The sequence below is a fragment of the Rousettus aegyptiacus genome, unplaced genomic scaffold (genome assembly GCF_014176215.1).
Source record: "Rousettus aegyptiacus isolate mRouAeg1 unplaced genomic scaffold, mRouAeg1.p scaffold_m13_p_2, whole genome shotgun sequence".
NCBI classification, from domain to species: Eukaryota; Metazoa; Chordata; class Mammalia; order Chiroptera; family Pteropodidae; genus Rousettus; species Rousettus aegyptiacus.
The window spans coordinates 120,333,899-120,346,578 of record NW_023416295.1 but is presented as its reverse complement, the minus strand read 5'-3'; the positions used below and the strand labels follow the sequence as shown (position 1 = coordinate 120,346,578).

At 37.0% G+C, this 12,680-nt stretch overlaps 1 non-coding gene and 1 pseudogene across 1 annotated transcript; both read left to right on the top strand.

The window, feature by feature from the left end:
• The first annotated feature begins 792 nt into the window (after positions 1-792).
• On the top strand, positions 793-865 carry TRNAV-UAC. The gene has a single exon. It is a non-coding gene; the product is annotated as a tRNA-Val (tRNA).
• A 5,825-nt stretch (positions 866-6,690) lies between these two features.
• LOC107508211 lies at positions 6,691-8,103 on the top strand (annotated as a pseudogene).
• The last annotated feature ends 4,577 nt before the right edge of the window (positions 8,104-12,680 follow it).

The window sequence follows — 12,680 nt, the reverse complement described above, 5'->3', positions numbered from 1 at the left end:
ATTTTCTGTAAAGAGCCAGATAGTAAATATTTTAAGTTTTTGTGAACACTTTTTTTTTTGGCCAAAAAATGCTATTTATGTTTTTCAGCTTTATTTAGGTATAATTGAAAAATAAAATTGTAAGATATTTAAAGTGTACCACATGACGATCTTGAAGATATATGTGTATATCTTCTTTCTAATTTTTTTACAACCATTTACAAATGTAAAAATTATTCTTAGCTCATAGACCACACAAAAACAGTTGCAGGCTTAAACAATATAAGCTTTTACTACAAAACAAAACAATCTCAATCCCACCCCCCCCTAAAAAAAAAAAACTCTACACAACAAAACAGACTGTTGAGGCATCTTCTGGCTCTGTGATTTACACAGAAAACAGTGTAAATGGTGCACGAGCTATGACTACTGTTCACCGGAAGCCATGAGGACTGGAAGAAGACCTGCAGGCCACGTGGGCCAGCCATTCCACCATGACAATGGCTGCATGCGGCTCTCCCATTGTGGCACCCAAGTGCTCCCAAGGCATACAAAGCTACAAATTCGTTCTCATAAATGCAAAGAATGCCTCCTAAAGTTGAAGTTGGTGTAGTACATCCAACTACTAGAAAAGTTAAAATCTCATAACCCCAATTGACCAATGTTCGCATATGACTATATATTATGGCTTCCCCTCTCACCTTCTCACTCTGTCATCATACAGCACTTTTTATACTACTCCTTGTACTTGGTTTACTACTAGATCCTACTGGAGTATTTGAACAACAGATAAAGACTAACCAGCAAGGGCATGGTTCCATAGTGCAGCGGTTAGCACGTCTGCTTTACACGCAGAAGGTCCTGGGTTCACACCCCAGTGGAGCCACAGTCCATGGTTTACAGCCATGCCACCCTGAACAAGCCTGCTGAACAAACCAGATGTCTGAGCTCAAAAGCTAAGCAGGGTTGGGCCTGGTTAGTACTTGGATGGGAGACCATCTAGGAAGAACAGGTGCGATAGGCATTAATAATAATAATAATAATAATAATAATAATAATAATAATAATAATAAAAGACCAACCAGCAGATCCTGAAGCTCCACATGAAAAGATTTCAAGAACGCTTCTCCCTCTCCTTGAGCCTCAATGCCAAAGCCCTTCTCCTGGTTGCCAGAATTCACACTTGAGAAGGTGATATTGCCTGCCTGGTGCCTTCCATTCCACCTACTCCCTCATCTCAGTCAACACAGACCCCGAGACCACTCAAAACTTCAAGGAAAGTTATCGTTCAACAACAGGATGAATAAGTACACGATAGACTCTTCTGTAACAACTACGATGAAGATTTCGAAATTGTAACCGTGTGGAAAAATGCTTGTGAGAGAATATTAAATGAAGAGACCAGAATTTAACATTATATATTCAATATGATCCTAATTGTTTAAAAACGGAGGCTTGAAGGGAATACACCACAAAGTTAACACTGGTATTCCTGGGTGGTGGATTATGAGTGATCCAAAAAAAATTTCGTTCTATGTTTTTTTGAACATATATACAAATGAGCCTGTGTGATTTTTTTAAATGGCCAAGAAAAATTAAAGGAACTTCTTCCTACAGACTCTTTGGAGAGCCCTGCTATACAGGGTGAGTTCTCAGCTCTAGTCCTGCCCTCTGAGTTTCCACTTTGAGAGGTTCTCAAGTAACCCTGAAGCCCATGTTCAGAACAGGAGCAGGAAAGGGAAGAGGAGAGTGAATGGAATAGTTCTGAATACGAGTCAACCTTAGGTTTGAACCAGGGGAAATCTGGAAACCCAGAGCAACCTTTGCTTGGTGAGCTCTGTTTCTTCCCTGCCTGCAAGTGTTCACCTGGTTTCAGATCCAGTGTCTTATGTCAAAATATACTCTGTCCACTATGATTGTTTTCCATCCCCAACTCTTTGCTCTCTTAGTCCTGGCATGGGAAGCAAAGGAAGCAGGAAAGGCTTTCAGGCTAAGTCTGTGCCCCTTCCTCTCATCCTTACCCTTCCAAGTGAGTGTCAGAGCAGAAGCCTCCCCATGTTCTATTCTTATGTCCCCACTCTTGCAGTTCAGACCCTTTATGTGTCCCCAAGTGATCATTGTGGGGCCATGCTGTGACAATCCTCACACAAGTCATCATTTTGTTTGTGCACATGGACTCACATGTACATGTGCACCCCCTAGAATATGTGTTGATGTTCTGCTTGACGTGGTTAGGCATTGCATTAATTTATTGATGCAGTCAGCAGATTGCCCTCTACTCTGTATCAGGCATTATTCTAGGTGCTGGGGTACATGAGACACCAGAAAGAAAAGGCATCTTTGCTCTTGGAGAAGATATTCCTCTGGAAAGATTGATAGTAAGCAAATACATATATACTGTAATGTAGAGTAGTGATAAGTGCTATAAGGAAAAATAAGGCCTAGGAAGGGGCTAGTGACCTGGGATAGAAGTTGTCTTTAGAATGGTCAGAGAAGCCTGCTCTGTGGAAGCTCCATTTTTGCAGACACTTGGAGTGAAGGAAAGAGCTATGTGAAGTATGGAGACAAGTGTTTTGACTGAGGAAACAGTAAGTACAAAGACCCTGAGTCAGGAACTAGCTTGAGTTCTGCTTTCAAGTTGCTCCCATTCCAGTGAAAAAGATACATAAGTAAAGAGGCAATCATAATATTGTGTGATCGTCATTTATCACTTAGCACTTGTAACTGTCTGACCTTTATGGCATTTAAAATTATATGTTATCTTTAGTTCATGTCCCCCAATAGAAAGTAAGCTCCGTGATGGCAGAGGTTTTTATATTCTTCTGTTCGTTACAGTATCTCCAGCACCTGAAATAGCTACAGGCACATAGTAGATGCCTAATATTGTTTAAAGGGATGAAAGAACCCCACATTTGTCCCTCTGCTCCCAGTTCCTCTCCTCAGAGGCAATCACAGTTTTTAGGCCCTGGGAAGAGTATGTTATTTAAACAAACTACCATGCTCCCCACCTAGTTTTCACTTGGGGGCTACAGGTGAGTCTCTGAGTCTGCCAGGAGGTGGACCATTCTACCCCCCACTCCAACTGTCATGTGGACTGCAGTAGACACTGGTTCTCTGAGGCTCGTAAAGACCCGGGTGCCCTTCCTGACTGGGGAGCAAAGAAAGAATCGGGCAACTCTGGCTAAAACTTGGATTCCACATTTAGGCTTTTGTGGGGACTTGGCGTTTAGAAAAGGACATGCCTGCTGCCCCATACAATGAGGCCCATTCCTTCAGCTCATCACTGTGTTTGGACACAGGGGATCTGGCAGCAAATATTGTTTCTGTATTTAAATAGGTAAACCCAAAGCTGCATTCATTTCTCAGTGCCACAAATGTTTAGAGCCTTGGCTTATGCAGTGGAGTCAATGTAGAACCCTTAAGCAAGACCCTGGCCAGGGACCAAGTTGAGGGGCAGGAACTTTGTTCCTGTCTTGGAAGAAACTTCTCAGGCTAAGTCCGTGCCCTCAAGAATCTAATCATCTATGCAGATTATCTGGGGATTAAAAATGAATTTTCCATCATTTCTTTCATTGACAAACAAGGAAAGACAAACCCTGAATTTTATACTTGGGGTAATTTACAATTTGCAAGTATTAGGGAAGGAAGAAATTAATAATACTTAATATTTATTATTCTTATAGATTAGTCAGAAAACATGGTCTGGAAGATTTAAATGCACCCAAGACCACACAGATAGTAAGAGGGTGATTACTTAATTACTTTTAAAAAATTAGGGCAGGATTCCTTGCCTCAAAGCAAGTCCCCATTGAGGTTTCACTCTGTTTTTTAAAATATCTTGGGTCAAGTCACCACATCTTTAGATTTTGAGTACTGACCACAAAGCCATCACATCATAAATGCAATAAATGTTTGTTAAGAAACAGAAGAGAAAACTTAATTAGTCACTAACACTTTTTGTGAATCAGAATTAGTCTACCAATTATTTTCCCTTCATGTAGGAATAGCATATTCACTAATCATAACAGTTACAGTGGCTTCTCCATCTCAGCTAATGGCCACTGAGTTCTTCCCTTTGCTCAGTCCAAAAATCCTTGGAGTCATCCTTGACTCTTTTTCTCCTCTTACACATAACTTCCAATATGCCATTACATCTTTTAGTTTCTTCCTTTAAGAGATGTTCTGATCTGACTAATTCTCATTATCTTCCCTGCTACTACCCTGGTGCAAACCACTATCGGCTCCTATCTGTACCACCACACCAGCTTCCTAACTGGCCTCTGGGCTTCTGCCCTTGCTCCCTCCAGCTTATTTCAAAAACAGTGGCCAGAGTGAATCTTATAAAAATATGTAGATGACACACCTATATGATCTGTACCCCACTCCTCACTTCCATTCTGAAATCCTTTTATTCCCCCAGTTTTACTGAGATATAATTGACATACAACATTGTATACGTTGAAGGTGTGCAACATAATGATTTGATATGTGTATATATTATTGCGAAGTGATTACTGTAATAAATTTAGTTAATTTAACCATCACATCACATAGTGACAATTTTTTTCTTGTGATGAGAACTTTTAAGATCTTCTGTCTTAGCAACTTTTAGATATTCAATACAATATCATTAACTACAGTTGCCGTGCTGTATGTTATGCCTCCAGAACCTATTTATCTTTTAACTGGAAGTTTATACATTTTGACTATCTTCACTCATTTCCCCCACCCCAACCCCTCCACCTCTGGAAACCACCAATTTATTCTCTGATTCTATGAGTTTGTTTGAATCCCACAGTTTTTGTCTTTCTCTATCTGACTTATTTCACTTAGCATAATTCCCTCAAGGTCCACCCACAATGTTCCAAATGTCAGGATTTCCTTCTTTTTATGACTGAATAATATTTTGTTATATATAAATCACACCTTGAATTTATTCATCCTTTGATAGACACTTAGGTTATTTTCATTTCTTGAGCTATTATAAATAATGCTGCAGTGACCATGCGGGGCACAGATATCTCTTTGCAATAGTGATACTATAGATATTGTTCAAGGAGTATTTGGTGAGATGGTATTTTCAGAAGCAGAATGAATTACATTGAAGGAGAGGACTAGTAATTTTTTCCCCCTGGACTGAACTGACCCGTAGTATATTTAGGGCAAAACTAAAAAGCTTTCTGTCAAAATTCTGTTTTATAGTAATTGAACTATAAATCGCTTCTAAAACAGCATAAATCTTTGTTTCTTGAGATGAAAGTGTGTGTCACAGAACACATCTTGACATTTCATATGTCATAATGTGGTTAGCCTCTGTTTTTAAACTTAGTCATCTTAATGATAGAGATTTTCCATAAAACACTGTGTATATGAGTATTTGAGTATGGATGTTTGTATGAAAGAGAGAAAGAGAGATTACAGAAAAAAATGGGAGCAGAATTACATTAAGAATCAAACAATGTAATATCCAAATACTTCTTATTATGGGCTGAATGTGTCCCCCCACCCCCCACATTTGTATGTTGGTTCTCTAAACTTCTGTGTGGCTGAATTTGGAAACAGATCCTTTAAGGAAATAATTAAGGTTAAATGAGATCATAAGGGTGGGGTCCTGATCCAGTAGAATTAGTGCCTTTATAAGAGACACTAGAGAAATTGCTCTGTCTCCCCATGAACACACATGAAGGAAAGCCAATGAGAGGACATAGCAAGAAGGTGGTCATCTGTAAGCCGGGAAGAGAGAGCTTACTAGAAATTGTGTCAACTGGAGTTTTGATCTTGGACTTCTAGCTTCTAGAACTTAGGGAAAATAAATTTCTGGTTTTTTTTAAACCACCATCTTTGGTATTTAACTATGGAGGCCCTAGTAGACTAAAACATACCTTTGGAAGAGTGTAGGTGGCTATGAAGACATGGAAATGCCATTTGTGTGTTGGAATTGCCAGTCACTAATACTATGCCAAAGTCTTTTATTGAAGCTCAGGACCAGAAGCTTAACTGGAGAAAACATTGAGAAAGTAGTGTGGAGTTTATATAAAACAATTTTTTTCTAGTTAAAAAAGCAGATTAGTGCCATCTACAAATTTGCCTATTAAGATGGGTTATAATACTGCAAAAACAGAATGGCTATACAGAGGCATGGAAAGCTGTGGGTGAAATTGCTCCCTATGTCAGAGTAGATGTATATTTTGTAGGCTAAGAAGATTTATTAATTAATTTATTGTTTATAGTCACATCAATTAACAAAATACAGTAAGTTTCAAGTGTACAATTCAACGGTATGTCATATATATATGCATATATATGTGTATGTATGTATGTTTGTATGTGTGTGTGTGTGTGTGTGTGTGTGTGTATTGCATTGTGTGTTCACTACTCATAGATTTCTTTCTGTCACCACATATTTGGCCTCTTTTGTCCCATCTACCTCCTCCTCCCCTCTGGTAACCACTAGTCTACTATCTATGAGACTCTGTTTGTCATTTTTGTTGCTTTTAGATTTATATCCCACATATAAGTGATATCACGTGGTTTTCAATTTTTTCTGTCTGGCTTATTTCGCTTATCATGATTATCTCAAGATATATCTATGTTGTTGCAAATGGTAGTATTTCATCTCTGAGTCATATTCCATTGTATATATGTACCACATAAGAGGACCTTTGAATAATAAGATTGAAATAGTTTTTCTGCATGGGGATTAACATCAAGATGGTACATACTAAAGTCTTTTCTCGTCCTTTGTATCAGAATGAAGTTGTTAGTTTAAATTTCCTTTTGACAATGTTTGGTGCAGTAAAACACTTTACTCAAATGGACAGTAGATTCAGTCGATCCAATCAGAAACAGGCAGAGAAATTAATGAAACAAAATAATGTAAAAAATGTGAAAATTTCGGAACATTAAATGGGTATTTCTTCTCATCTTGTAGACCCTCTTAATGTGCATGTTAGTTGGAGTGATTTAGCAGGTTTAGATGATCTCATTACAGATCTGAAAGACAAAGTCATCTTACCGAAGAAAAAGAAGCATTTGTTTGAAAATTTCAGGCTTCTGTAGCCTCCAGGCTATAGTAAAATGTTGATTGCTCCCATTTTTTTTCTGTAATCTCTCTTTCTGTCTTTCATACAAACATCCATACTCAAATACTCATATACACAGTGTTTTATGGAAAATCTCTATCATTAAGATGACTAAGTTTAAAAACAGAGGCTAACCACATTATGACATATGAAATGTCAAGATGTGTTCTGTGACACACACTTTCATCTCAAGAAACAAAGGTTTATGCTGTTTTAGAAGCGATTTATAGTTTAATTACTATAAAACAGAATTTTGACAGAAAGCTTTTTGGTTTTGCCCTAAATATACTACGGGTCACTTCAGTCCAGGGGGAAAAATTTACTAGTCCTCTCCTTCAATGTAATTCATTCTGCTTCTGAAAATACCATCTCACCAAATATTCCTTGAACACTATCTATAGTATCACTATTGCAAAGAGATAGCTGTGCCCCGCATGATCACTGCAGCATTATTTATAATAGCTCAATTTATTAACTTTCAACCTTCAACTTTGACAGATAAGCAATATCAAGAATTCCAGAAATTAGCTGCTGCTGTTTTTTTATCCCTTGTTATAAAGCTATAGCCTTCCATTATCTTTATAGATGAAATAGATTTCTTTCTATGAAACTGTTCAAGTTGTAACCATAAAGCTACAGCCATGATGAAAGCTCAGTTTTGTGAGTCTCTGAGATGGATGGGATACTGACCACAGTTGCCAGATCATAGTGAGGGGAGCTACTGATCATCCTCAGAATCTCGACTCAGTTGTACTGATAAAAATGCCTGGGTTTCGTACCAACCAGCCTACTCTTAAACAAAGAGAAGCAATCTGGAAACTCATTTTGAAAAATGAAAATGTAGATAGGCATGTGGACCTGCTAGAAGTTTGCCCAGGAAATTGATGGGATTTCAGGAAATGACCTAAAAGAAATGTGTTGAGATGCTGCCCTCCTCTGTGTCAGAGAATATGTTAATTCTACATTAGAAGAAGGCTGTGATGAAGATGAAATTTGGCCTGTGCAACAACAGGACCTGCATCAGGCAATTGAAAAGATGTAGTCAAAGATGCAGCATTACAGAATGTCTTCACACGTTTGTTTACAGTAAGAGTAAATAGTCATTTGTATAAGTCAGTCTGACCTGCTTTAATGTGTCCTATTATCTATCACTAGTGGAAATAGAATGGAAGAGTGTTTTTTAAACACTGAGAGAGTTGAATGACACTGGTTTTATACTCCGAGTTCTAAGTTATTGAGATATAGTTGTTATAAAAATGGTATTACTACTTGTCGATAATCATAACGAAGAACAATTTAATCCAGCCTGAGTGTGGCGCTTGTGTTTGACCTCTTTTACCATATATTGCAGCCTTATAGCATCTAAGCTGGCCTTAAAGTAACAAATGGCTTATTGAGTCATTAGTAAGAAAAGGGGATGAGGTTAAGTGCTTGATTCTAGATATATGAGTGTGTGTGTGTGAAATGCATATATTCACACATTTTATATGTAATATGTTTGAATACAGAAACTTTTTTTTACCCCAACTACTGAATCAAAAAGTACCAAATAGCATATAGCAGAACATATTGAAGGTTTTGTCTAAACTGTACAATGATTCAGCCATTTTCAGTTGTCACTCATTTCAGCTTTTATTTTTTAAACTTTTATCTATCTATCTATCTATTTATTTATTTATTTATTTAAACATTTTGTTTTTTATTTTCCTCCTCCCCCTCCCCCTCCCCTCTACCCTCTGGTAATCACTAGTCCATTGTCCATGTCCATTAGTCTCTGTTTGTTTGCCCTTTTCATTTGTTAGGTTTATATCCCACATATAAGTGATATCACGTGATTTTCAACTTTTTCTGTGTGGCTTATTTCACTTAGTGTGATTATTTCAAAGTCTATCCATGTTGTTGCAAATGGCAGTTTTTCATCTCTTCTTATGGCTGAGTAATATTCCATTGTATATATGTACCACAGCTTCTTTATCCAATTATCTCTCGTAGGACACTTCGGTTGCTTCCATGTCCTGGCCACTGTGAATAATGTTGCTGTGAATATTGGTATGCAAATATCTTTTCGGATATTAGTTTTCAAGTCTTTGGGGGTAAATACCCAGTAGAAGGATTGCTGGATCATATGGTAGATTAATTCTTAGTTTTATAAAAATGTAACAAAGAAGTCCCTCTTAAAAATTAAAATAATGTGGTACTTTTTGTTCATGCTTAAACTAATATCACCTATCAAAACTTTTTAATTTATTAACTAAACCAAATGGGTTCTTTCTTTTAGGATTTTGAACCAGGAGCCTGAGTTCGAAACTGGACCTAAAGTAACAGGTGCTGCAGTTGAGTCGCTTAATAGCAGAGCATTAGTGGCTCATAAATTCCTGTCATGGAGTTTTTCAGAGACATTTGACCTATGAATCACTCTCTTCTACCTTCAGCAAAAGCATTTCCATAATTAAGAATGGGTTTACTCTGTGAGACGGCTAGCTATATCCCTATCATCTGAATGTTCAGGTAGAGCACAGATACCTGTCAAGTTTGTTTCAGATGAGATTTCTTCACTGAAAGCTTGTCATGTTAGAATATAAAATGTGCATATATTTCTTAGCTCAACTCTAGGCCCATTGAATCGGAATATCCTAAGAATGGAGTTAAATCACAGACATTAAAAAATAGCAGTAATAACAACAAGAACAATTCTTTCCTCTGTGTTATGCTTAAGTAGCTGGTCTGTAGATCACTCAGATATTGGAAGAAAAGGACTGTATTATTTTGGGGAGATAGTTGACAAACTATCATAACACTTAGTGTTTCACCATTTTTATGATATCTCCTAATTTAATGGGTCAGCAATTGAAGCAGTCTCTGCCGAGCAATTCTTCTGCACTGTCTGGTATCGAGTAGGGCAACTTGGTGATATTTAACTGGAAACTAGTTTCATCTGGAGCCTACAGGATGGCTTCACTCATGTGCCTAGCATCTCTATAGGGACAGCTGAATCCCTCTTTTTTTCCCATACAGGTTCAGGACTTCTCCTTGTAGTTTCAGCAAGCCATTTGAGCATCTCATGTGGTGGCTTGACAGCATGTGGTAGCTCAGGGGCCTTGTAGTCCTTTGAAGCAGCAGGCTCGGATTTGACATATGCCACTTCCACTGTTCTTTATTGGCCAAAGCAGTCACAAGTCAGCCCAGAATTCAGGGGAAGGACAATAAATCCCATCTTGCAATGAGAGATGAGTTAAAGAATTTGTGGCCATCTTTAATCCATCACAAAGACATCTTAATTTATTGTAAATTATCTCTTTAAATCTTTGGTGGACGGAATATGAGAAGGGCAATTCCAGTGTCTGGGAGCTGCATGAAAAGATAGGCCAGGCAGGGCACGGCTAAGCAAAGGGCTGTCTGGCCTGTTCTCTGTTACAAAAAGAAGTAACAAGCACACAAAAAGAGGGAGGTGCATCAGAGGTAATTTCACCCTAAGCAGAGTTTTATTTAAGATCGTTTCTAATCAGAGTAGTCTATCAGAATAGAATGGCAAAGAATTTGAGTCTATAGGTTTTCCTAGGATTGGTTATAGGTAATATTTGTTGAATTCTCACCAAAAATATGCCAGTAAATGCTACTTAAGCACTAATAATAGTGATAGTAATATATTAATGAATTCAATTTGTAATTTTTCCAAATTAATAAGAATAGCATAGCATTCTTTCCATTGAAACAATCTTTGTCTTTTAACTGAGAAGAAATGAGAAGAGAAATGTTTAATTAGAATTCTTTTAGATAAAGGATCATAAAACATAATAAATAAGGTCACTGTTATCATTTTTCTTGGAAAACCTGATTTCACTTCTCTTGTAACAAGTTTTTTGAATTGCCTTTCTTAAAGTTTAGTTACTTATTCTCTCTGAAATATGAAGCATGCTTTGATAAATTTGTTTTCCTTCTTTATTGTTGTGAAATTGTTCATAAATTGCATTTGTGAGCTGTGAATATGCTGTTGGTATTATTTATACTTGAGAGCCAATTAAACATGTTTTTATTTATGTTAAAATATTCTCAATTTACTTTAAATTTACTAGTCCTTTAAGCTTTTCTTATGAGTATATTGTGTTCCTTTTGCTATCCTTTACAAATCTGATTTTATAATCTTTCATTCTTTATATTTGGGAAACAGTTTAAAATAATGGCCAAGAACTCACGTTTTGTGAGGTTTCTACTTCTGTTCCTGAGGAGAATAGAGAATGACATGAAAGACCTTCTTTCTCATTGAAATGAAAAATACCTAAGACAAATTGTTTTCTGTGGGAGAGGGAACAGTGGTGTTCACTTGAGGAAGCCTTGATTAACTGAATTTCAGAGAGAAAGAATCCTTTACAAGTGAGCAGAGAGCCAAGACAGCTTACATACCTGGGGCAGCTTCCTCATCTGGTTATGGTAGGTCCGATAAAGAGATAGAAAAACTTTAAAAGGTCAAAAGGAAATAAGCCGGGCCTTGGACCAAGAGGGGACATCAGGCTAAATTAGAGTCTGAAAAGCCCGAAATACTGGGACAGATACTGAGATCAGCAATTCTTCTGTCTCTGCTGACTATGAGTTTTGCTAAGAAAGTAACAGCAGAGAAAGAGTTGGTAAGAAGAAATTGTTTAGTCCTATGAATTCCTGTGGTGTTTGGATTCCAAATCCCTGCCTGGAGATGAATGCAGAGATTCAAAATATTCCAAAAACATCTGAAATTGCAGCCAATCTTCTCACAGTCCAGCTACCGAAAACATAAAAAAAGGCTGTGACTCTGGAGATTAGGGGTTGGGCTGATCGCAGGTGATTTCAATCTACTTAAAGCTGCAACCCTCATCCAGCTCAACTTTATTCTAAAAGAAATATCAATGATAAGCTCTTCACTCTAGCTGCCAGATAAAAAAAGGGTTTGTATACACTGGAAAACAAAGCAAAGTAAGACAAAACTAAACATTATACTTCAGTCATCATTAATTTTTATATACAATGTCTGAAATATAATAAAAGATTTATAAAGCATGCAAAGAAACAGGAAAATGGGATCTATATAGGAGATAGTCAAAGAAACAGACCCATGGATTACCCAGTTATTGAAATTAATAGAACTTTAAAACATCTATGACATATATGTTCTTAAATTTTGCAGGAAAAGATGGATATAATGAATGAAATATTAGGTATTTTAGAAGAGATGGAAATCTTTGAAAAAGAACAAAAAAGAAATTCTAGAACTGAAAAATACAATGTCTGAATCAAATAATCATTAGATAGGCTTAACAATAGGCTGAACACTGAAGCGGGGATCAATGAACTTGAAGACAGACAACTAATGTCTCTATGTTAATATCAGATAAAATAGACTTTAAGGCAAGAAGCATTAGTAAATAAAAGAAGGACTCTGTATAGTGATAAAAGGGAAAATCATCAAGAGGAAATTAACAAACCTCAAAATATCAGAAGCAAAAATGGAAGGGAGAAATAGACAAAGCTTAATTATCACTGGAGATTTTAATACACTTCTGTCTCAGAAATTGATAGGACAAGTAGACAAAAAATTAGAAAGGCTATAGAAAGTCTGAACCACCCTATCAACGATATTAACATAATTCA